Genomic DNA, 25,309 nt, shown 5'->3' with positions numbered 1-25,309 from the left:
TAGCATATATTACCACAGCAGCCAATCATGCAAGTCACATTAGCATATATTACAACAGCAGCCATTCATGCAAGTCACGTTAGCATATATTACCACAGCAGCCAATCATGCAAGTTATGTCAGCATATATTACCACAGCAGCCAATCATGCAAGTCACGTTAGCATATATTATCACAGCAGCCAGTCATGCAAGTCACGTTAGAATAAATTACCATAGATTCCGAAGAGCATCTGTCTTATGTTTTATTGCTCTGCCTTAGGTCTCTCTCTCTCTCTCTCTCTCTCTCTCTCTCTCTCTCTCTCTCTCTCTCTCTCTCTCTCTCTCTCTCTCTCTCTCTCTCTCTCTCTCTCTCTCTGTATGAGTGTACATGTTGTTGTCTTACCCTGTCATTTATTTTCCCTGTCTCAGCTATTTTATCTTTTACAACAGAAAGTACTACTCACCCTTAAGATATTCCAACCCTTAAACCTGAACACAAAAGACGATATTTTGAAGAATATGGATAACTAAACAGTTGATGGGACCCCATTGACTTCCATAGTATTTTTCCCCCTACCATGGAGGGCAATGGAGCTTCGGATTCTCGCCAAAAATGGTCAAATAGCCTACACACAAAAATGTCAAAATGCCGTTTTGCTAAGTATCCCTGTAAACACTGTCAGTTATATCTTAAGTGAATATATAAACAGTTGAGAAAGAAAACGCGTGTGTAACAGTTTACTATATTAGATCCGTGCATTCAGTCTTAAAGTGACAGCGGCCCAATATTACTGCTTCAGTCTGTCTTTAATGTTAATCAAACAACAAAATTCAAAGATAAAATCATTCACTACTCTTGACCGAATAACTTTTGTAGGTTTAATAAGGACCAGTGTTATTCTACATTTGATTTCTTTATTCAGTTTATGTTGTAGGCTATTACCTATCTGAATACCACTGTTAGTAGCCTACATCTTCCTGAAAAATTGAAAGCACTGTTTATTTAATTAGCATTTTTGTTCTGTTGTATTTATTTGTCCATTTGATTTGTAATTACTTTTTTGTTCTTGACTGTTTCCTTGTCTCCTGTAACAGTTTTGAGGACCTTTTACTTAGCTACATTAGTTAACCTAGTATGAGTTTGCTGAAGTAGCTTATCATTAATTTAGACATTTTTACTGATATCTAAAATTACTCATGTCATGAAATAAGACTTTGATCATATCGCCCACCAATAATCATGTTACGTAATTGCGATTTTTCTCAATATTGACAAATAATCGTTATGGTTTTCGCCATAATCCAACAGCCCTACTATCTAGCCTTTAGCATTAAAGTGAACATGATACCATTTGCAACTCATTTTACTTAATGTGTCATACTACTTTGAAACCGGATATTCAACAAGAATTAATGTTGGAAGGCACTATTTTTTTCCGCCGGGAATTTTTTTGGATGATAAAGTTGGCTTTCCATTCCAGAACTGAATGTGAGTTTGCTAAAATAATGCTTAAATATCTATTGGCTATTGGTTAAAATGTTCCATTTTGATTCAGTGTTGACTTTAAAAGTGAATTGTTGTAACCAGGAGTTAACTGCAGCCTGTGTGACTGTAACTCTGGCAGAAGGAAGTCATTGCCTGTGGTTTCTCCGAGCTCTTGGCAGGGCTGAGCCGTGTTGCATGGGTTGGCTGGAGCATCTCTTGAAGGTCCGCCAGACCTTGGAGCTGACGCAACTCTTTCCACGCTAGTTACGTTCGACATTTCAGCATCTCCAATTTTCTCTGCAGGATAGAGTGAAGAAGACATGTTGTGGTACACGTGTATATAGCCTACATGTACACCTTGAAAAAACACCTTGAAGAGGCCATGAAATCAAAATTGTAGTTTTATTGCTTTCGGCACATGTCTGTTTGCTTTAAGGTGAGACACGGCAGGCAAAAACATAGTTTTTTTTCTTCACTGGTCAATTTTTACATTTGTACATTTTATTCCAAAAAACTTGGGGCAAATAAATTTTTTAAGTCTATTGACAGTATATTCTGATTTACAGGATAACAAAAGTAGATATCCATAAATCCCTCTGTCATTTTTTTCCCCATCTAATATGTGAACACAATGAAAAAATAATTTTGAACCTGGCTTTATCCAATACTCAGATTTTGTTTTTTAAAAGATATGCAAATTATATCCTAATTTGCATATTTAAACATTAAATTACAGAAAACTTATAATACATTTTTTTCCTCGTCTTAATGTAGGTAATCAACTGGGAAAGTTTCATGGTGATATCTGCTAGTTAAATTTTTTACCCTATTCACCTGAAGTGTCTCGCCTTAAGGGTATCTCTGGTTATGCTAGTGCACTCTCAACATTTACTTTTTTACTTTGTTTCATTATTATCTTTTGAACTTTCTATTCATCAAAGAATCCTGATGATAATAATAAGAAATGTTTCTTAAAGCTGCAGTCTGAAACTTTTGGCGCTCTAGCGGTTAATAATCAGAACTGCATGCATCTTGCGGAAGAACATTATAGCCAGAGCGACTTCTCTCTGTTTATGTGTATGACGAGTCACGCAGGGACTGGGCTATTCAGTAGTGGTACGACCTGTACCAGTCTAAAAGTGATTCAGGATAAGACAAAAACACGGTTTGGGGAATGGATTCATAATGTACTCGATTATTATATAATGTTTTGAACACAAAAAAAGTTACGGACTGCAGCTTTAAGCAGCAAATCAGCATATTAGACAGATTTCTGGAGGATCATGTGACACTGAAGACTGGAGTAATGATGCTGAAAAGCTTTGATATAAATTATATTTTAAAATATATAACGATAGAAATTACTCTTTTAAATTTAATTAAATTTAATTAAATTTTCACAATATTACAGTTTTTACTTTATTTTTGATCAAATAAATGCAGTCTTGGCAAGCTCTTCTTGATGAGACTGAGAATATCGGCATTGGCGCTATTTTTCGAGTTGGCTGTGAGCAACATGTCAAGCTTTTCCTGAGCCAAAAACTTTCATCAAAAATCGGCTATTACTAAATGATCAGAATAAACAACAGAACAATCAAATGATAAAAAATAAAGCATTAAAATATAATTTTCACACTTGAGCAAAAAATGACGGGTCATTTAAAGTCTCTAATTGCTGAAATGTTCCTCAAGGAAGACGCTTTTAAAAAAGTGTTTTTTTTGCCGCTTTGCTGCTCGTAGCCTGCAAGCGGCATCATCGACAATATAAGCTTCAATACAACCCGCACACATTTATTCGAGTCATATTCATCCCAAATCTCCTTCTCTGTTGCCTTTTCATTCAGCTTTCACACGCTAGGAGCCAAAGCTTCATGAATGTGACCCTAGCGGTGACGTAGATCGCCCCACGCGCCCACATCCTGCTCGGGCAGCAGCCGGCTCGCAGATCTCCTACCTGTTCAGGAGGAAAGGTTGGATTGAACTGGCCGGATGCAAAGAGGGGGCTATCGTTGCTTCCCCTCATCAAAATCCTCTTTACACTCTTCTCTGCCATCTGGAGAGGATGCCAGTCGCTGTATTTAGAAGTGTGAACCGGGAACCGTGCCAGTTCAAGGGGATACTCTCGTAGCCCGGCTTGTCAGTATGGAGGGTCTAATTGAGAGGGAGATTGTCTGTTTTGGACATTCAGAACATTTTACAGCCTAAAATAGTGTAGGAAAAGAAACCGCCACAGTTAAGCAAGCTTCGCTATAACAGCGTGTATTATGAGTAAAATCAATTGAGTGATTTAATTTGCTCACTCTACAGTTTTTATTTTTTATTCCTGAAAGCTATATTTTTTCAGCATCATTACTCCAGCCTTCAGTGTCACATGATCCTTCAGAAATGATTCTAATATGCTGATTTGCTGCTCAATAATTTTTTTTCATTATGTTTGAAAACAGCTGTGCTTCTTCATATTTTTGTGGAAACATTGATACATTTTTTTCCCCAGGATTCTTTGAATAGAAGTGTTTTTTTATATTTTTTTTATTTATTACTTGGTTTGGTGTAAACAGACCTGGTTTTGTGTTTTGTTTTGTATCTAGTTAGCTGGCAAAGCTGGCACATTTCCACTGTCTTATGTGCTCGGTGAGGTATTGTGGCAGATTTAATGGGAACGTGCCATGTACCTGCAGCCTCGCTGTCTAATGAGCGTCACGAAGCCCAAAACACTCCCGGGTTTGTGTGTGCATTTTAGCATGTGCGTGTGCTTGTTATGAAATGGCTAAAGGTGCAGTTGCAAATCTAGTGGTGTGAAGAGGGATACGCATATGTTTGAGCGTATGTGTTTGTCTGAAAATACCTGGAGGGGCTGTTTCAAACCTCCTGGAGTGCAGAGGGAACGTTATCTTCGAGTGCATGTGTGCGTTGGATCAAATGAAATCCCTGTGGTGAGCAATCCTCTGTGTGTGTGTTCTGCATTTTATTGATATTTATTATCTGTATGTGTTCGAATGCTCCCCACCGACCCTCTTCCCACTGGTTTGATCATCCTCAGACGTTCAGCCATCATGAAATCACTATAACTCTATTCCAAACACATACTGTCATGTTGAGTCTCATGATGAACAATAATCTTTGTACTGAACTCATTTGAAATATGTTTTATTAGGATTTGCAACGTGTGAGGCTTGCTGTGATTCTGAGTTGCACTGGCTTATATTTGTTTTTCTCTTTATGTACTATGTAGGTGTGTGTAAAGTCCTCGTGGGAGCTGATAAATGTACGCTTACAGTATATGCTTAAAGGAACAGTTCACCAAAAAAAGTGTTTTGACTTTAGACCATGTACAGTTTCAGTCTAAAGCATTTACATGACATTTAAAAAAGTTATTGATTTAGTCCAAATGAAATGGCTTTTTAAAGTGCATGTAGACGTACTTGATGGCCAGGTGCTGTCAAGCACTAAAAAGGACAACCGGTACCATAAAATCGTGTTTGGAACAACATGAGGGAGAATAAATGATGAGAGAATTGTAATTTTTGGATGAACTTAACTATTACTTTAGGTAGCCAGGGGTCTTGTCCAAGGGAAGTCCATCTTAATGTTGATTCATTTTCTGATGGATTTCTTCCTCTCTGTTATCCATCACTGTATCCCTTTTGCAATGACAATGTATGTGTATATAGTCTGAGGAAAGAGCATCACGCCCCAAATGTTACCAAAAAAATCCTATTAACTGGTCTCTCTCTGTCTCTCTAGATAGATAGATAGATAGATAGATAGATAGATAGATAGATAGACACCCTAGTGACCACTTAGAATCACATAATGTCCCAGAACACCCAGCCAACAGCCTAGCAACACCATAGCAGCCATTAAGAACACATTAACAACAGATTAACAACAGTCTAACAACACCCTAGATAGCACCTAGATTCACAAAGCCTTAAGAACACGCTACCAACAACATATCAACGCTACAACAATCATCAAAAACACATTTACAACAGTCTAGCAACGCCCTTGAGACTATCTAGTCACATAACACCACAAAATACCCTCCCAACAGCCCAGCAATGCCATAGTAATAATTAAGAACACTTTTGCATTAGTCTAGCAACATCCTAGATACCATACAAAAATCGTAAAACACCCTATTAACAGCAATGCCATATCAACCATCAACACATTAGCGACTGTCTAGCAACTCCCTAGTGACCACCTAGAATCGCCCTACCAACAGCCTAGCAACACCATAGCAACCATTAAGAACACATTAGCAACACCCTAGAGACCATCTAGAGTCACAAGGCCTTAGAACGATCAAGCAACGATCAAGAACACATTTGTGACAGTCTATCAACACCCTACTGACCACCTAGAACAGTGGTTCTCAACCTCTCCTGCAGGGACCCCCTGACAGGCCATGTTTCTGTTTTAACCCTGAAATGGCACACCTGATTCAATTAATTAAAGGCTTAATGAGTAGTTGACTAATTGATTAATTGACTAATTCCTACTCTTCCTACTCTAATAAATACTCATTAATTGAATCAGGTGTGCCATTTCAAGGTTAAAACAGAAACATGGCCTGTCAGGGGGTCCCTGCAGGAGAGGTTGAGAAACACTGACCTAGAATCACATAAAGCCCCAGAACACCCTATGAACAGCATATCAACGCTATAGCAACCATCAAAAACACATTTACAACAGTCTAGCAACACCCTGGACACCACTTAGTCACAACACCTCAAAATACCTTTCCAACAGCCTCAGCAACATCAAGAACACTTTTGCATCAGTCTAGCAACACCCTAGAGACCATAAAGAATCACACAATGCCCCAGAACACCCTATCAGCAGCATAGCAATGCTATAGCAACTATCAAGAACACATTTGTATAATCTAGCAACACCCTAGAGACCATAATGAATCACATAATGCCCCAGAACACCCTACCACAGCCTAGCAACCATTAAGAAAACATTAGCAACAGTCTAGCAACACCCCAATGACCACCTAGAATCACATAATGCCCCAGAACACCCTACCGACAGCTTAGTAACACCATAGAAACTATCAAGAACACATTAGCAACAGCCTAGCAACACCCTAGAGGCCCCAGAACACCCACCAACAACATAGCAACACTCTAGTGACCGGTGAGCAGACTCTTAGAGAACTGCCTTAAACACCCTGAAAAAAAGCTTAGCAACGGTCTCGCAATGACCTAGCAACCACCTAAAACACCATAGCAAATAGCAACCACTCGAAATATCATAGCAACTGCTTGGAAATGAGCTAAAAAGCACTCGGAACACCCTAGCAACTGCCTAGCTAACACTGAAACCTAATGACAGCAACAAAAAAAAATTTATCTAGTCGTTTTTGAAATTCTGTTTGGTGACAGTAGTGGTGCAGAAATTGCACACTTCTGCTTTATGAAAATGAGTGTTGTTTATTAATGTCTAGATAGAAGATGGTGCTGTTCAATGTATATTTTTGGCTTTGTGGTTATTTTATTTGTATTTTCATACAGTCCTCCATGATGCTGTCTCGGTGGAAATGAAGTGCAGGTCTTGAATAGGAGGCTCAGTTCTTGGATTTGCAAAATGCAAAGAGAGAAAAAAAAAAAATCAATAGTGTTCTAATCTTGTCACATCTGAAGTCATTTCTGTCTCTTCCTCCTGATGAGAGAAGATGCGTGGAGCGTACTCTCGTCCCTCGGAAAGAAAAGAGGGAAAGAAATTAGACAAAATAAATAAATAAAGCTGCATTTTTTCCCACTTTCAACAGACAGGAGCACGTTGTGTTACCAAGGCAACAGTCTGCCTGCTGCAGAACAAGAGAAGAGGGAGTGTGTGGGCAGAAGGCAGGCGCGCACAGACGCATGCACGCATTCAAACGCTCTCTCGCATGTACGCTGGTCTCTCGCTCCGGGGACGGCTCGGGACAGAGTTCAAAGGCCAGTAGGATCCCAGTGACAAGTTGTTGGACGGTTGTTCTTCAAAAAAGACCAGGACACTCGTGGTGAACTGTGAAAAACTGCACATCACCTGATGAATAGAGACGTCTGCCTCTGTAACTCGTGCCAAGGCTGTTCAATTAAAACCAAGTGGTTAGATCTTCGGCCATCACTTACTTTAATGCCTTAGGTTCAATACAAGTGAAACTCATTTGGCAGCGTTTGTGGCATAATGTCGATTTTCCACAGGAATAATTTCGACTCGTACCTTTTTTTTTTTTTTCAGTAATGTACTTACAAAAGGGTTTAAATGCAGCTTGTATTTTATAAGGCCTCCTGTACTGTAGTCAATCATTTTATCCCTTAAAACTACTTTTTTTTAAACTAATCACCAAAATGACATATTTAAATGTTTTTCCTTTAAAAAAAACATGTTCATGCCTTAAAATAGCTTGAATGTAACTACACCCTGACTTTAATTACTATACGTGGATCCATGAATATGCAAATTAGTCCGCTCGCTCAACTTTACTGTAGTAAATGCTGCACAATTGCAAGTGGAAATACTGGTTTAATTCAGCCATATATGTTAGAACCAGAAACTGATTCAGAAGTGGAAGAGTGAAGTATAAAGGCTCATTTACAAGTCGATGTATCAGAATGGTAATGCGTTTTATGTATCGCTCTCTACAACGTAGAGACTAATTATGATTAGCCTTTGACTACGTTATCAAACAGCTAATAATGTGTTGCTAATGTTACACAAACCATGTTCCCATTTGCCATCTCAGTCTGCCTTCTAAAAATCAGTATCTAAAGGCATATAGTTCATAATATACATCATACACATTTTTCACCCGCTATATTGCTAAATGTACATGATTTTTCATATCAACAGAAAAATTGACTGGGATAATCTGGCTTCTCTTGAGACTCCCCTGCTTCAGAGCATAGTTAATGATATGCTAAAGCCTGCCCGCACGTTGACGTGGTTACAACATGTTTGTGACATAGAGAACGGGCGATTTCAAACCGCGTTTTTGAGACTGTCTTTGGTTCACTGCAGTTTTGAGGAGAAAATACTCAGCAATGGTGTTGACTTATGAATTTGAACATGGTTTGTCTGAAAACACCACATAGACATATAAACAACATTATAAACTTGATTTTAAATCTTTTGCATTATTTCTTGCTTGAATGTGTTGTTATAGCTATATAGTTGTGTAAAATTGTCATTTTTGAAGTGGCACCACTTTTCTACGTTGATTAACTTATTCATAACTGATGTGAATACTGTGAATTTGCTCCATATAAACGGTCCCTTTTTGGTATTCTGGCTTGTATCCTGTGAAAGTTACTAGGATTATCGGCTTTACCAGCATGGTCATGACAAGGTCAAGGTCAGTAAGCATTTCCCGTAGTACATATATCTAAAAAAATGTGTTTTAGGGTTCATAACCCTTTAATGTTTAAGGCTACATTGAAAGCATACTTTTTTAATACTTATCATATTTGTCAGAAATATTTATCTGTATACTTATACTTAATAAACTGAATGTTAAGTCAAAATTATTTTCTGCCAAATGCTATTCATAGATGCCACCTACGTCACTACAAAAAGAACGCCGCCATATTTGCGACCGACTCGCCCGGTATGGCCGCCCAGTTTGCCCATTTGAATGAGAGAGAGACAGAGATACCTGGAGAAAAATTCTATTTTAGGCTCCGATCCTTATTTGTTACCCCCAGTTTTCTTTAGTCCATTATTATCTGCCCCAGGCTTGCCCCAATTGGGCTTTCATGATATAGAAATACTTAAGTCATAGAGCTTCATGGCCCGCGTTCATGAGAGTCGAGGCGATGTCATGAATGAATCTATGAATCTGCAGATGTTCGGCTGGCATGAATGAATCTATCTAATCCGTCCATCAGCACAGCCAGAGACATCAGCCGAATATCATAAAAGACTGCCTTATCTGTCCGAAAGAACAGATGTTCAATTACAGAGAGAAGGTTTAATACACACAAATATCGAAATGAAAGAATCTTTCGAGTCGAATCTTTTTGAATGATTCGGCTGCGATTAAAAGCTATCAAGAGGTAAAGCTCATCAGTGATTATAACGACTTAAATTGCAGTTTGTTCGTCACATAAAGCTATCATATGAATAAATAACGATATTAATATAACGGACGAGTCGTATTAGATCACTTTTATGATACTTTTGTGATGTTTTTTTGTCTTTTATTATTTTTATTTTTTGCTTGTACAGCCCCCAGTAGGCTAATGTTACTCATTCACTTTCATTACATCGACAAGAAGAGTCTCCATTAGGCTACATATTCAAAAATGTCCCTTTGTCTTCCACGGAAAGTAAACTTAAGGATTTGCACATGAAGGTGAGTAAATGACGGCAGAATTTTTGGAAGAACTAGTCCTTTAATATGCATTTCAAGGCTGAGATTATGCATCGTCTGCAGAGCTAACGTTAACGTTACTTACACAAAATAACATCTAAAGCGCATGTGACGAAGACAATATCTTTATGAACTTCAGAAAAATATTGATTAGATTTAGGTAGGTATTAACTAACAGACAGACAGACAGTTATATGCAAAACAACCCCAAATCTTACTAACTTACCATGATAAAGTGCATTTAAACAGATCCAACAATAAAATGAAGACAAAACATTATCTGTCGATATCTGTCTGTATAATGTTGGCCACTGAGAGTATAATGGAAACATAATTAACCACAAACCAACATGAGACTTCAAGTCTTTTAAATAAATGTTTCTCTCTTCTCTCTTCTTTTGGTATAGAATAAAATACCAGTTCAGGGTTCCTCTTTCGGCTGTTGTTGCAGCCAACTGCACAACATATTGCAGGCATTACTGAGACCGGCGGTCGCAAAGATGGCGGTGCAAAGCTACAGTGACGTCATGTGAATCGAATGAATTGATAGTTTTACATTTATTGGGCCCGTGAAATTAATTTAAAGGGATAGTGCACCCCAAATTGAAAATTGTCATCAATTTCATTATTTCATTTGAACTCTTATACTATATTCCAGATTTAAAGTTTTATGTACTATATCCATAGCACGTAAAAAAAAAAAAAAAAAAAAAAAAAATGTGTTGCCTTTTTGTAACTTGGCAGCTCTGACCAGTCCCCATTTACTTCCATTGTATGGAAAGTAGCAGCTTGGACATTCAGCTCAATATCTTCTTCTGTGTTCCACGGAAGAAACAAACCTGATGTTGTACAAATGAAATCAGTTTTTATTTTTTTATTTTTACTATCCATTTTAGGCTCCTTTAAAACCACACTTTTTAATATTGATAATATTTTTTTCAGATCTATTTATCTGTCTTTATCTGTATAATTATCTGTTTATCTGTATAATTATCTGTATAATTCAGATATTTATCTGTATAATTCTATCATAAGTACTTTACTGCAACTTTTGTGTCTTTTACTTTTTTTTCAATAAGTTGAAGGATAAGTCAGAATTACTTTCTGTTGTAATTGTCTTTATGCCACACATGCTTTCAAAAAAAGTTGAACTTGTATTGGAATTTGGACCCAGAAACTAAAGTGATAGTGCACCCCAAGATGAAAATTGTCAACTTGCCCTTATTTTGTGGAAGAACAGAAGAAGACTGTCCAGAATGTCCAAGCTGCTGTTTTTAATATAAAGAATTAAAGGTTTTATGCGTTACATTTTAAGGTACTTTTTATCCTTTTTGAAACTTGGCAGCCTTAGTCCCTGTTTACTTCCATTGCATGGAAAGTAGCAGCTTGGAGCAGCTCAGTATGTTCTTTGGAGTAAATAAAGACAGAATAATTTTTTTTTTTTATGATGATGATGATGATCTCTTCCTTTAAGGTTGAGCGTTTGGAGTGGGTAGACGCTGGACGGCATTAGGACTCAAAGTGCACAAGGTGTTCTGGATTCCTCCTCCACACATCACTAGTGATTTAGAGTGATTGAGGAGCCGGTTTGTCAGAGATGGATTAAGCCTAGTCTCGGATTATAAAAGATATTGGAAGGAGAATCAAGACAGACTGTGAAAATAAGTTCACTAGTCCTCTTAATCGCAGAAATAACCCTGAGATTTAGTTGCCAAAAGCTTAGCCTGAGTGACAGACTGAGATGGAAGTAGTTCACTTTGAATTTTGGATGCTTTGGTTTCAAATGTCTGTAAAATAGAGGTATGCTCTTTCATGCTGTTTTATAAAGTATAGGCGTTCGAATAGCAGTCAGAGATATGGGTCTAATCCACTTCTGAACCACAGTTGTCCCAGCTTCCCCCAACTGAGCCTTTCAAGCCATGTTTCCCAGTATTTCTTGAGTCCGAGGGCCGGAGTGTAATCCAGCAAGCTTTGTCAGGGCATTTGAGATGCTGTTGTCAACAAACGTCCGCTTTGTTTTACGTGCAACTTGTAAACTCCTCCCCATCTGTCAAGTCTGAGATGTCACACAACAAATGGAGTTGGATAAAAGTGGAGATTTTTGTCTGGTGAGGACATGCTGCATGGTCTTCGTGTTTTGTTACAAAGTTAGTGTGCAACAAAAGCGTCTTTGAGGCTGTCAAGGGAGACCTTGTACAATCACTGTACTATTGGTCCTAGAGCTGAATGTGTTGGATGTTTGTTTCAAGTGCAAAGGACTGTGGGTGAGCTCATTGTGGGTGTAGATGAGTGTGATGACCAATTACTCACATGTTATGGCCTAGAATAAATGGCTAATACTATCAATAATATTATAGATATAATAAAAAAAAATCTAAATAAATAAATTACTACAAGTGACTTTTGGGAAACCACAATCATACATAAATATCCCAATATCTGTATCCCAAATATGTGTGTATGTAATGCTAATAATGGGCAGTCGTGGCCTAATGGTTAGAGAGTCAGACTGGTAACCCGAAGGTTTCGGGTTTGATTCTTAATACCGGCAGGAAATTATTTGAGGAAGGCGCCTAACCCCCAATCGCTCCCTGGGCGCCACAGCAAAATGTCTACCCAATTCTCCGTGTGTGTGTGTGTGCCACAGTTTGCTGTGTGTGTGTGTGTGTGTGTGTGTGTGTGTGTGTGTGTGTGTGTGTGTGTTTTCACTTCTCACTACTCCTAATGTGTGTGCACTAACTTGCATAGGTTAAATGCAAAGTACAAATTCAGATTATGGGTTACCAAGCTTCACATGTCACTTTTTCACTTTCACTAATATCAGTCAAAACTATTACATTACCAATTTTCTAAAGAAAATTAAAGTATGTTTTAGGGGGGGTGGGAGACCATTTGCCAGGAGACCACCTTCCTTTGTGTGCCAGTTATCTCTAAACTCTTAAATTACCTTTTGTTTTACTTATTTGGAAATGAGACATTTGTACCAGTCGCATTGAGACATTTCAAATTATACTAAATATGTATAATACTCAATGTTAATCATTCACATTAAACTATACATTTTCTTGGGTGAATTTAGGTGATCTGAGCATGAGAGAGAGGGGGTGAGAGATGTAGATTAGGATGACTCGGAGGTGAGACTTTCGTCTCGATAGTGCACGAGGGCTAGTTCAAATGTTAATTTCCAGAGAGGTCCTTTGTCATCTCAGGGTCTGGTCGCTCTTCAACCAGACTGTCCGGCATCTCCTAATTTCTCAATTCTTACAGTATGTTTTGGGCCCTTTATTATCTGCTAGGCAAACATCTCCTTGTCCGATTAGTGTTAAAAGTGATGCTTGCCTTAGTAAGAATCACAAAATCGCTAGTTAAACTTTCTCAAACTTTATGCATGTGTTTTTGAATGACAGGAGCCTTTTAGGTTAGGTTTGGTTGTCATGAATTCTGGGCATCCTCCACGCTGTTGTTGTTACGTAACATAAAGCCACACACACACACACCCACAGGCAAAACATAAATCTGATGCTGTAGTAATATACTCTGACAAGATATTTGTGGTGTGTGGTCATGTTGTGTGCTTGTTTGTGAGGAATAAGGATGGAATTAAGAAAGTGTTTACTAGTTTAGTTTGTTCACTATTCTATAAATGAACTGTATTTGTTTAAGACACTTCAAAGTGACAACTTTTAGCGTTAGCGTTAAGATCTAATTTTGGGGATTAAACCAAAACGTCATTTCAATGAATTTTGACATTACTGAGCAAAACGAACCTTGCGGTTTGATGACTGCCATATGTTACTGGCTGCAAACAACAGAATCAATATCTCAAAATAAAAGTTGTTTGAAGCTGATATTGTGATGAGGATCACAAATCTTTCCGTGGCTTGTTCTCATGATCAGTCAAATCCAATCTTCTTTGTAAACCGTGTGATGTCTGCACAGAGATTCAAGAGAAAATCAACAAATTTGATGCCAGTACCACAGAATCAGATAAAATGCTTTCATGGCAAACACTGAAATGAGAGAGCAGCGTGAACTTGCCCCTCGGTGAGCGAAAACACGCTGTGCTGAAGCGGCTTTTAACAGTTTTGAGTCAAAATATGTCAAGTCATTGTGCAAATGTAAATGCATGTCATTATAAGCTAATGTGTCTTTTCACAGAAATACACTGTAAATGAATTAATGTGCTATCATTACAAACCAGATTTTTTTGGAAGAAAATGTGATGCTTGCAAATGCAACAAATTTCAAGTAAAGCACCGTTCACTCATTCTAACCATAAATATCTATGGTTCTAATAATGTACTGGTTCTATCACTGACGGACGCGCATATTATTAATTGTATATATTGCATATTATTATTGATCGTCTCAGAATGCATTTTCAGTTCCGCATTGAATTTTGCTACTTTCATTGCGGGACATTTAATGAAAATGCAATTGCAAGTGTCTTAACTGAGTGTAAATTAAGAAAAAATAACATTTTAAATTATCATTTTAAATCAACATAAACATATCTAATCATTTCTGTAATTCATTTTCATTTTGCAACTTATAAAACATTAACATATGTTTAAATTATATGTTAAAACTAGTGTAGGAAATAATAAATGTAATTATATTATTGAATTTAAAGTATCATTTTGCTCAAAACGTTGCACATATGGTGTGGAAAATGTAATCCAAATTACATTACAATAATCCAAATTACATTAATGTATTTCTATTGAAACGACAGAAAAGAATTGTCACACAGTAGTTGCGTAAGTGCATTTATTCAGCAACCACATTCGCAAATATAGTCGAGATCTATGTTTGGATTTATTACAGTTCATCACTGAGAAGGTTGATTCGCATGTTAAGTTGCAGCAAACAGCGGCTCGTGAAAAAGTGGAGGCTCGTGGAGATCGCTGAACTCCTGCTTACTTGGTTGTCTGTGTTTTCTGATCATCCGTGCTTCTTCCGCAGTGTAAAGAGAGCGTTGCCAGATTGCAAATATTAAGTAAAACATCGTGTAGAAAACGTGTTCTTTTAAAAGAAAATCTCTGATTGGGGGATTTAAATTCTTGAAATCTGGCAACCATGAAAGTATCCTAGGAGCTTGTTAAAATCAGTCTGTCATGTTTTGTTTCTTTTATTCAACAAGAAAAGTTTTTATTTTTTAACTACATTTTAGTCTCGTCTTATGGGAAAAAAAGGTTGTCGAACATTTTTGGTCATATATTTGACATTTAAGTAGCTAATTAACTCTAGTTTGGAGGCTTCAAACTGATGATTATAGATTCTAAATTCTAAATTCTAAATGATATTTTTGTGATATTCTAACTGCCGGTTTCACAGACCAGGTTTAAGCCTATTTTAGACTAAAATGCATGTTTGAGCAGTTTTAACTGAAAGCAACTTAAAGCACTGAAATATCTTAAAATCTGTCAGTGCCATTGTTTTGTCTCAAGATGTACATCGGTAATGTTTTTTTTTAAGGCACGTTTATAATACTTAAATGTCACAATTGAACTAAGGTCTAATCCTGGCTTAATTCTGGCCTTGTCTGTGAAATCAGGCTTATATAGTCATATTTTTTTAAACCTTGACTCCGAAGAAGAATGTGTCCCAGCTCTCGACAGTAACAACGGCCCCTGCAGGAAAGGAGGCAGGCTTACCGTCTTCCCTCAGGGAAATATCCGTCATTCTAGGACTTGTCTTAATTTGTGAGGGTTCCAGGGGAAATTTGTACAGCGCCACTGAAGTCTAGCAGCTCCTGTGGGTCAGAATTTCTGGCAGAATCCATTATTACTGTTTACACGTAACAATACGCAGTCAAGGTACTGATAATTTCTGTGAAAGTGTAGTACGTTGTATTTTTTGACCTCCAAATCCTCTTTCTTTTTTTCTTTTTCTTACCATCATTTGCATAATTATGCCATTGTTGTGCACTATTACTCAATTATTAAGTGCCATTACTCAGAGGACTTAAAATGAAAGATGAAATATTCAAATTCTAAACTGCATGTTTGATTATCAGTAAATGTTAGCTGTTCAGTTTTTTCATAAATCCCATAAGAGCCCATTTAATTGATTGCAATTATTAGTGGTGTTTGCGAAGGCATGCATCACTATGAATAATGCAGATGTTTTTATTATATGCAGATTTTTTTTACTTATACATCTATGAATTATAATTATTTTGTATTATATTATACTTAAATTATATATTTTTAATTGGCATTGGCCAATTTAGTATTTATTTATTTATATTATAAGTATATTATATTACATGTATATTATTTATTTATTTATAGTGTATAATAAATTATTTCTATTATATTTTATTATATTATTTTATTTAACGTTTTTGTATTTTTATTTATTTTATTTTTTAAATGGTATTGGCCAATTTTGTGTATATTGAATTATATTATATTTATTAATGTATTTTTCGTCTGTATTGGTCAGTATTGAATGTAGTATTTTATTATAATATGATTTTCTTAAAAAAAAAATTTTTATATTTAATTTAATGTATAATATATTATTTATCTATAATGGCCATTATTGGATATTTATCAGCTGATTATGACTATTGAATTGTTTAAATTCACTTTTAGCATAGTTCCAACCACTCCAAACACCTTAGCAAACAAGTACAACTGCCTTGGCAACCACGTAATCATTCTAACATTGTGGTGGTGAGTTCTGCATAGTTAAGCACCACTCCAATCTCTTTACCTAGTGATTTGTTTAAATCTCTTTTAAAACCTCATTTACCGAAATGACTGCTTAAACACATTAATAGCGAGTGCTTTTGTGCTACAATACAGTTGTGTGTTAATACAGATAGATGTAGTATGGCAGAAATAGATGATCTCTTCTGCTGAGCGGCTGATGTGCTGTACGTAGAGCTTATGCTGGGATTTAGCCCAGGATCCCCCGCGTTTATTGCCAAAGTGCGGCTCAAACACAGACTAAACTTAGACATGCGACACTCATGTGCTTGTTTCATCTCACCAGAGTGATGGATCATTGTTTTCCTTCTCAAATCTCTCCATCAAAGGGCCAATTTATTGTGCCGGCTTTTCTCCCTTATCACCATTGCATCTCGATGGTTAATTTTTTAGTTCCAAACAAATGAGCTTTGATGTTGTCTGCACGACAGTCTCAAAAAAGCCAATGACACGTTGAAGGAAACCGTGCTTGTCGCCATTCATACAATGTCGTAACCAATTCCTTTTAGATTTGCTCAAGTTTGTATTAGCGTTTATATAGGCCTACATACCTTATTGGATGCATCTGTTCTAAACACTGCCCATTGACTTCTTTCTCCGCAGGTGCGGTGGCGTGGAAACTCCCGGTGTGTGTGAATGTTTAAATTTAGCCGGTACGCCGTGGAGGTTGATAATGAGGAATAGAGAGGAATGCTTGTGCCAGACTCATGACTTTCCACCTTCAGAGAAGTGTGCGGGTAGTCCCAGTGCCTGGTGATTGAATTAATGAGGTCTGGCTTTACCTGCCTCTATTTATAGGCCGATAAGGTATGACAGTGGGAGAATGAGGCGGGGGGCTAATCTGATTGTAGCCAATTTCTAAGACGTGATGGAGGCTGTAATGTAGTACAAAAGTGAAGGTGATGAGGTAATTTAGGCTAATAATAGGAAAGGAATATTATTTAAAGGGATTAGAAGGGATCATAATTACCCCGATTGGACTGTCATGACATTCTGGATTCTCATCCCTGCCATGACATTCTGGATTCTCATCCCTGCTGAAATCTTAGACCAGCTTAAGGTAGCCTTAGCTAGTTTAAACTGGTTTAACTGGTCTTTCAGCTTGGTCAAGCTGGTGTATAATTGGTTTAGTTGGTCTCCCAGCCTATTCAAGCTGGTGTTTACTTGGTTTAGTTGGTCTTCCAACCTATTCAAGCTGGTGTTCACCTGGTTTAGTTGGTCTCCCAGCCTATTCAAGCTGGTGTTCACCTGGTTTAGTTGGTCTCCCAGCCTATTCAAGCTGGTGTTCACCTGGTTTAGTTGGTCTCCCAGCCTATTCAAGCTGGTGTTTACTTGGTTTAGTTGGTCTCCCAGCCTATTCAAGCTGGTGTTTACTTGGTTTAGTTGGTCTTCCAGCCTATTCAAGCTGGTCTTTACTTGGTTTAGTTGGTCTTCCAGCCTGTTCAAGCTGGTCTTTACTTGGTTTAGTTGGTCTTCCAGCCTGTTCAAGCTGGTCTTTACTTGGTTTAGTTGGTCTCCCAGCCTATTCAAGCTGGTGTTTACTTGGTTTAGTTGATCTCCCAGCCTATTCAAGCTGGTCTTTACTTGGTTTAGTTGGTCTTCCAGCCTGTTCAAGCTGGTCTTTACTTGGTTTAGTTGGTCTCCCAGCCTATTCAAGCTGGTGTTTACTTGGTTTAGTTGATCTCCCAGCCTATTCAAGCTGGTCTTTACTTGGTTTAGTTGGTCTCCCAGCCTATTCAAGCTGGTGTTAACTTGGTTTAGTTGGTCTCCCAGCCTATTCAAGCTGGTGTTTACCTGGTTTAGCTACTCTCCCAGCCTGATCAAGATGGTTTTTAGCTAGTTTTGTTGGTCAACCTCATAGCCAGACGAGCTGATTAGTCCCCAACACCTCTCTGAACCATCAAACTAGACCAGACTAACCAGCTTAGTGGTTAGCTAAGACCAACAAACCATCTTAGTAGGCTTGCTGTGGTAGTTTGTGTTACACAGAGTACGTGTGATCGAGAAAAAGTGAAAGTCAAAAGCGAGCAAGCATTTGATTTGATTTTACTTTACAGGGTAAAGAAAATTAATATGCATTATTCATTAGTGAATGAATTTAGTCTCTATTTATTTTTTGCCTATCCTTATCCTGTTATCACAAACTACTGGAAAGGTTATGAAAAGGTCATGGCTCCAAGCTTTGAGACAGATGTTGCTGTTATTTTCCTGTCTCTATACTCTTTGTCAGGATTGGTCTGTAAGAAGTTTTGAATGTGCATGTTTTCCAAGATTGAAACGAGTGTGTGGATGAAGATTTCGGTGTGTTTGTGCAATCTGTGTGTTTGTGTGTTTGTGTGTTTGTGTGTTTGTGTGTGTGTGTGTGTGTGTGTGTGTGTGTGGGCATGCCCTCGAGCTCTGAGAAACTGGCAAAGCTAAAGTAAAATGGATGAAAAACAAAACAAGCTTGACAAACTGACATCTTTAGAATTATGTAAAGTTAACATGAACACATTTTTATACTGTAGTCTGGAGTTTAATCTCACTATTCAGTGCCATCAGTGTTAGTTTAGTATTATCTATATCCTATTACAGTGTTTGTTAATATTTTAAATTAAATTAGCTTTAAATTGTGTGCTCAATTTTATTAGTTTTCTTTTTAAATATTAATATAAGTGCTAAATTTACTATAATTAAAACTGTAATACAAATCTGGAAAAGATTTTTAATAGTTTTAGTTGTATTTAACAATAAACTGGTGTGCACTACTCGTGGTCTGGAAATATATTTGTAAGTATAGTGTTCATCCACATAATCATAACTCTAATATGCTTGTGTCTCGCTCCAGGTATCTTTAGATCTTGGCTGTTCAATAAAAACGTTCTATATTTATCTTCAACTTAATTTACATAATAGAATTAGCTATGGCACCATTTGACACAGTTACTCCATTACGAAATTAGTATGCAAATAAGATCCTGTGAAAACAAGCTGCCAATTTAGACCTTTCTTATTCAATATTTGTCAGTGACAGTATTGTGGAATAAATTATATGCAAAGTCATTTCAGTATTATGATTGAAGTCATTCGGCCCTGATTCCACTTCACACACACTCAATAACAGACATACAGTAAGTCCGTTGTAGATGTGCAGAGAGTGTTACGTATTGAAAGTGAAATTTCATTTAGGAAATTATTTAACGGTTCAATGACATTCATCTTATAGAGTGAACTTTTTCTAACTTTTCTCTCTATTTTCATTTTTTTTATGCTTATGCATTCTATTTAGTGTCAGTATTATTTCTTGTGCTATTAACAGGGTCTAAAATGACTTTTTAACTCCCATGTCAAGTGAATAAAACTTTAAAATAAAATAAAAAATACTGTATTTTTACACTTATTAAAATCATACATTTCAAAAGTAAAATAATGCAAAACTTATTTTACTGTATTTTTGCACTTATTTAAAATATATATTTTAAATGTGAAATAATGCAATAAGTATTTTGCATTATTATATTGTATTTTTACTCGAAATAAAAGAATACATTTTAAATGTAAAATGATGCAAAACTTCGCATTATGTTTAATGCAAAAAGTATTTTGCATTCTTTTTCTGTCATTTTGCACTTAAAAATATTTTAAATGGGAAATATTGCAAAAAAAAAGTGTAATGCAGAAAAGTATTTCATTCATTTACTGTATTTTTTTATTTAATAAAAACACATTTTTAAATGTACAATAGTGTAAAATGTACCTTTTGTTATTCTACAGTGTCCGTATGACAATTTATCTATCTGTTTTTCTGTAGCATGACTGCAGTTAACAGTAGCACTCGCGGCATCATATAATCTGAAAATGCACAGTAATGGCAGTCTTTCTGATTTTAACTTTTTCCAGGAACCACCTGAAATCCTTTATCCAGTCAGAATTCAACGCTTTATTCAGTTGTTGTTAATTGCCTCTGATGGTGGAGAGTGGGAGTGGAACGTCTTCCACTGACATCTATAAGCTCCGTGGCCTGCCATTATCCTCTGAGCGTCTGTGGCTTTGGACAACCGGCGCATTAGCTGACAAAACGCCACCCCTAGCTGCCATTATACCCCCTGATAACCAGAGTTTGATTACCCCCATTCAAACTCAAGCTGCAACATGCTATTAGCTTATGATGAAGACGTTTGTGAATCACTGATGCCGTCTGGGTCTGGATACGTGACGCATCCTGGTCACAGAGCCGGCTGGCATGAATGGTAGCTCTATTCAATAATCTACCGCTGCGAGATAAATTGAATTTCGTGTTCTGTTGCTCGCATTAGCCTAGCATTAATTGAGAAAGTGCTAATTTAGAGTGTTCATAAAATTCTCTTCAGGGCACAAACTGGCACTATCTAAATAGAGGTGTGGAATTAGCATGAGGTGAATGTTGAAAATTAAGCTGAGGTGCAAAATGTCTTCAGCCTAAGTTGATTTTCAAGGTGGTTTGAAGTGGCGCTGGGGAAACCTTTTTTATCACTATCAATGCATCCTTAATCTGTCCACATTGTGCATGACAGAATCACAGCCAATCAGAAGACTTTTGATTTTGTATGTACATGGATTTGATTTTGGACCAATGATATTTGACGGTGGGCGGGGCTTACCAGTGTAACGCTGCACAGTAGAAACCAAGTGATTGATATAAATGGTCTGAAACTTGTCGCAATCCATTTTTAGGAGAACAACTCAAATTTACGAATAATCTTTTATAATTTGTCAGCTGTTCGGTTTCATATCACCCTCTTTTCCTATTGATTTCTTGTAGTCATGAATATGTGACTCCACCCAACCCTCTCTCTCTCTCTCTCTCTCTCTCTCTCTCAGTCAGAGGGTTAGCTTTGGCAGCTGTGCAGCGCTTGACTCATTGGTATGTCTCACGAGCACTGAAAGAGAGAATGAACAGAGAATGCAGATGGGTGAAATAAAACGCAGCACTGGCCGGAAGATGCCCTCATCATTAAAACAACACCTGCTTCTTCCCTCTGCAGCATCAGCGTGTCAATTAAACCCACGAAAACTCATCAGACTAACCATTCTCTGTTTGTCCTCAACAGGTGGAGGGGTTTAAAACACTACAATACTTTTTACATCCAATTAGCCGAATCAACGTGATTATCTGTTATGGGTGTGCGATATTGACAAAAATAAATAAATAAATCGAACCTTATTAGATGCATGTATAATCTTTTATGCCAAATTCGTACATTTAGTCAATAAATTCAATGAAATAGTAACATCAACATGCATTTTTTGCACTGCAGAAGTGGCACAGAAGATGCATCTACATTACACTGCAATTACAATTACATAAATTATGCTATGAGATTTATGATGAGTGTCTTTGTTGATTTGTTGTAATTTGTTCTTTCTAGATTTTTTTTTCTTTCTTGGTTGGTCGCTTCATTCTTCCAGTGTTTCTGTCTTGTTTGCTGGCTTGTTTTCTTGTTTTGAAATTATACTTAAAATATGAAGTATAATACGTATATACGCCAGTAGAACAAATACTGACAATAGTGTGTCTAAAATGTCACTAGAAATGCAACTTGTTTATTGAACTGTTGAATAAAATCAGTATCGCACTTCGGCGCCGATAGCCTCGTTGGCAAGTGCGCCGACATGTAACGCCATTGTGCTTCGGGCGACCCGAGTTCAAGTCATCTCTCTCTCTCTCTCTCTCTCTCTCTCTCTCTCTCTCTCTCTCTCTCTCTCTCTCTCTCTCTCTCTCTCTCTCACCTCACTTCCTGTCTAGCTACTGTCCTATTTTAATAAAAGGCAAAAACGGCACAAAAAAAAAATCGGTATCACACTTGCAACCGTGCTGAAATTTATATTTGCTTGAATTCATACGGTTCATTTTTGCCCCTTATACTGACTTTTGTGTTTTGTTTACTGCATTCTTCTAGGCTCCATCACAGTGAAAGCATTCACTCGTGTGTGTTTACTGGCGTAGGGGCGGGGCAACCTGTCACTCACATGAGATCCACCAATAGCAAACCACAATCATCCAATCAATTCCCCATGGACAATATCAAGTCCCGCCTAAAGTTGTTTCTTGTTTGAGAAGCCATTTCACTTGGATATACGTCACAATAAGGAAGAAAAGACTTTCGCAACTTCCGTTTCATGCCGACTATAAGCCCGGCTTCTCATCTGATTGTGTGTCTTTACCATCGACTGTAGTTCTGCCTCGCTTCTGTTAGCGGCACCGCAGAAGACATACCGTGAGTCACTGTGTGTTGGCTGTCACACCTGCTTTTTCTCCCACTGGCCACTGTTGGCCAAATATAGTCTGATCCTGTAGAGAAATGCACTATGGGATAGATCCCGTTGACTGATCTGGCTTGAAAGGGTATGTTTGGGAATGCCTGTAGACGTGGTTTCTTGGTGTAAAGTTGTCCCGTTGACCTCGCTCAGCGTTTGGATTCTGTCCTTGTCCTTGTTTTGGCCCGTGTAAACAGCGTAGCAGATGTGTTTTGTTTACGTGTAGTCGAGGGAGTGTTGGGAACAGAGCCACTGAAGCTAGTCAGTCCCCGACGTGGTTCGTCCCTGGATGAGAAAGTAATTTGATCTTTTGCATTAAAAACTTTGAGACTATGAAAGGACATAATGTACTCCGGTGTTCCCATGAATCCTCCTGTGATGTGGAAAAGTGCTTATCACAAACGCACACACGATCAAGCGTTCCTTCAAAGTGTCGTTCTGTCCAGTTTGATGTAAAGTGATGAGCTAAAGAGCCTCGTGTTTGGATGTTTGAGTCGTGTTTCTTTTTTTAAGACGACTGTGAGATTCAGCCGTTTGAGATTCTGTCTCAGGCTTTCATGAGTGAGAACACTGCTATCTTTCTATCTTTCTGTCTTTCTTTTGGTTTGTTCTTTTTTCCTTTCATTATTTAATCCTTCCTTCATTTCATTTGTTTCGTTTGTTCCAGATTTTTTCATTCTCTTGTTTCTTCAATTCTTGTTTGCTTTTGGATCCTATGTATCTTTTGTATCTTTTGTATTGATTTTTTTAACCTTCCTTCTTTCCTTCCTTCCTGTTATTTGTCCTTCCTTCCTTCCTTCCTTCCTTCCTTCCTTCCTTCTTTCCTGTTATTTGTCCTTTCTTTCTTTCTTTCTTTCTTTCTTTCTTTCTTTCTTTCTTTCTTTCTTTCTTTCTTTCTTTCTTTCTTTCTTTCTTTCTTTCTTTCTTTCTTTCTTTCTTTCTTTCTTTCTTTCTTCCTGTTATTTGTCCTTTCTTCCTGTTATTTGTCCTTTTCTTTCTTTCTTTCTTTCTTTCTTTCTTTCTTTCTTTCTTTCTTTCTTTCTTTCTTTCTTTCTTTCTTTCTTTCTTTCTTTCTTTCTTTCTTTCTTTCTTTCTTTCTTTCTTTCTTTCTTCCTTCCTTCCTTCCTTCCTTCCTTCCTTCCTTCCTTCCTTCCTTCCTTCCTTCCTTCCTTCCTTCCTTCCTTTCCTTCCTTCCTTCCTTCCTGTTATTTGTCCTTTCTTTCTTCCTTCCTTCCTTCCTTCCTTCCTTCCTTCCTTCCTGTTATTTGTCCTTTCTTTCTTCCTTCCTTCCTTCCTTCCTTCCTGTTATTTGTCCTTCCTTCCTTCCTTCCTAAGATTTCAGTTTAATGAGCCTGTTTTAATGTTTCTTGTTATTTGGTGAAGAGGAAATGAATTAGCAGTCATGTTCCCTGTGAGAAATATGTTTGGATCAGGAGGAAGGATACAGCTGAGTGATGACACATTAGAAACGCAGCGGTGTGTAGTCATCAACAGCGTCACGACACAACAGCATCCTGCAGATAACACAGAATCCAGCCTGATGAAGCTTTATAACCTCAGAATACTGGAGAAAGTTAAAGACTTGAAAACTGTCCTCAAATTCATGAAATATATCAACTCATGAATGTTTTTGTATGGAAGCTTGTTTCTACCACAGAATCAAAAAAATAAGAAGATAATTGTGCCTTTTTTTCTCTCACACAATTCGGGAATTGCGGGATATAAACTTGCAATTGCATTAAATAAAATCAGAATTGTGAGATATAAACTCAATATATCGGCCTAAACTTTTTCAGAATTTTCAGATAAAAGTCACGATTACCTTTTTTTTATGTTTTATTCAGTGTGGGAAACAAGCTTCCATATTTTTGAGATTCTTGGGCAAAATTCTTAAATTAATCTATTTTTACATGAAGTATGTAAATATGTAAAAAAATTCAGTACCATTTTTATTTAGCAAAGTACCACGTATACCATCACTTTACCCAGTTACCATGGTACTTTTTATGTAAGGTTTGACAATCACAAAATAACACTGTGGCCATACCATAATATTCATGTAGTATTTAATTGGTATTAAAAGAATACCATAGAATTGCCATAATGATAAGGTTCTTTACCATGGTCCCATTTCTTTACCCTGGTACCATTTCATGATAAATACTTGTAAGTGTAATAATATGTTGCCAGGGTATCTGACCTGCTGATCTGGACTGAGAGTCTGTGCTAGTCTAGCCAAGCAAAGCCACTCGTCCCAGTAAATTCAACTCAATTCACTGATTTAAGGTCGTGACATTTGACGGTAAGCTTCAATTAGCCAACTCTTTAGGAGATTTAAGGCTTTATAGTGTTATAAGGCTGTGAGGGAAGATAAGCTGCTATAGATTTAGTCCCTTTGGCAGTTCTCAGTCACATTAAAGAACAATTGTGAGAGTGTTTATATATATATATATATATATATATATATATATATTGCCAT

At 37.2% G+C, this 25,309-nt stretch overlaps 1 protein-coding gene and 2 long non-coding RNA genes across 3 annotated transcripts in view; 1 reads left to right on the top strand and 2 right to left on the bottom strand.

Moving 5' to 3' along the window:
• Positions 1-25,309, top strand: part of agap3 (ArfGAP with GTPase domain, ankyrin repeat and PH domain 3) — a 163,270-nt gene that overhangs the window by 30,839 nt on the left and 107,122 nt on the right. The window lies entirely within an intron of this gene.
• Positions 297-2,154, bottom strand: LOC309509508. The gene is made up of 2 exons (XR_014209916.1): positions 1,153-2,154; positions 297-849 (listed from the first exon to the last, which is right to left on the bottom strand). It is a non-coding gene; the product is annotated as an uncharacterized lncRNA (long non-coding RNA).
• LOC309509507 lies at positions 4,026-7,928 on the bottom strand. The gene is made up of 2 exons (XR_014209915.1): positions 6,085-7,928; positions 4,026-5,830 (listed from the first exon to the last, which is right to left on the bottom strand). It is a non-coding gene; the product is annotated as an uncharacterized lncRNA (long non-coding RNA).

Source organism: Leuciscus leuciscus (genome assembly GCF_965113295.1).
Source record: "Leuciscus leuciscus genome assembly, chromosome: 11".
Classification (NCBI taxonomy): Eukaryota; Metazoa; Chordata; class Actinopteri; order Cypriniformes; family Leuciscidae; genus Leuciscus; species Leuciscus leuciscus.
The sequence above is the reverse complement of the archived record's forward strand: the minus strand, read 5'-3'. Positions and strand labels throughout refer to the sequence as shown.